This window comes from Arachis hypogaea, chromosome 20 (genome assembly GCF_003086295.3).
Source record: "Arachis hypogaea cultivar Tifrunner chromosome 20, arahy.Tifrunner.gnm2.J5K5, whole genome shotgun sequence".
Taxonomy (NCBI): Eukaryota; Viridiplantae; Streptophyta; class Magnoliopsida; order Fabales; family Fabaceae; genus Arachis; species Arachis hypogaea.
Genome location: NC_092055.1, coordinates 30,926,514 through 30,927,857, shown reverse-complemented (window position 1 = coordinate 30,927,857; position 1,344 = coordinate 30,926,514).

The following is a 1,344-nucleotide window of genomic DNA, read 5'->3' as shown; positions in this document are numbered from 1 at the left end:
CCGCGTGATTGACGCGGACGCATGAATGAAGCGACCGCATGACAAGGAAAACTCCAAATGACGCGACCGCGTGACCCACGCGGACACGTGACAGAGGCCACGCACCAGAAATTACAGAAAATGCTCCCAGCGATTTTTGAAGCCCTTTTTGGCCCAAATCCAAGTCCAGAAGGCACAGATCAGAGGTTATGAAGTGGAAGAATGCATCCATTCAGAGGAGAGTCTCCAATTAGTTAGTATTCATGAATTAGATGTAGTTTTGAGGGAGAGGTTCTCTCCTCTCTCTTTTAGGATTTAGAATTAGGATTTCTTTTGCTTTCAGGATTATCTTTTTTTATCAGGTTCAATATTCCTTTTTATTTATCTTCTCGATTTAGTTTATGAATTCTTCTATGTTACAGATTATTCTTTTGAATTAATGTTATTTGAGGTATTTCAGTTTATTATTGCTTTCTTTTATTTATATTACTGTTGCTTCCAATCTGAAGACATTTTTATTCCAGTAGATTTATTTTTCTCCTTTTGGTCTTGGTTAAGAAATCAGTAACTCAGGAGTTATCAAACTCAACACGATCGATAATCGTTATCTTTGCTAATTGAATTGAACTTCAATAATCCCAATCTTCCTTAGGGATTAACTAGGATTTGAGGATCAAACTAATTAGTCACTTGACCTTCCCTTGCTCTAGCAAAGGTTAACTGAGTGGATTTAAGATTCAATTTTCATCATCATTGATAAGGGTAACTAGGATAGGACTTCCAATTTCTCATACCTTGCCAAAAGTGTGTTTTACAGTTATTTACTCATTTTACAGTCTTTTACTTATTTTAATTGCAATTTAAATTACTTGTTCCTCATCTTCACAACCCCAATTAACAATCTTCATAACCAATAATAAGAACATACTTCCCTGCAGTTCCTTGAGAAGACGACCCGAGGTTTAAATACTCGGTTATCAATTTATTTAGGGGTTTGTTACTTGTGACAACCAAAACTTTTGTAAGAAAGGTTGATTGCTTGGTTTAGTAACTATACTTGCAACGAGAGTTTACTATAACTTCTAAACCATCAATCTTCAGTTCTCTTTCAGCGTTCTAGTGAGGGCGCAAGTTCGAGGACGCTGTTGATGACCGGAGAAGGTAATAGAGGATTGGAGGTAGCGTGACTGTTGTTGCTTCACGTTGCAAACACTCCTAGCGGTCCGCGTGGTGGTGAAGACGACAGTGGTGAAGGAGGAACAATGTGATGTGTCGAACGGTGTGCGCGGCGTTCCAATGAGAGAAGTTCGAGGATGCTGTTGATGACCGGAGAAGGTAATAGAGGATTGGAGGTAGTGTAACTCT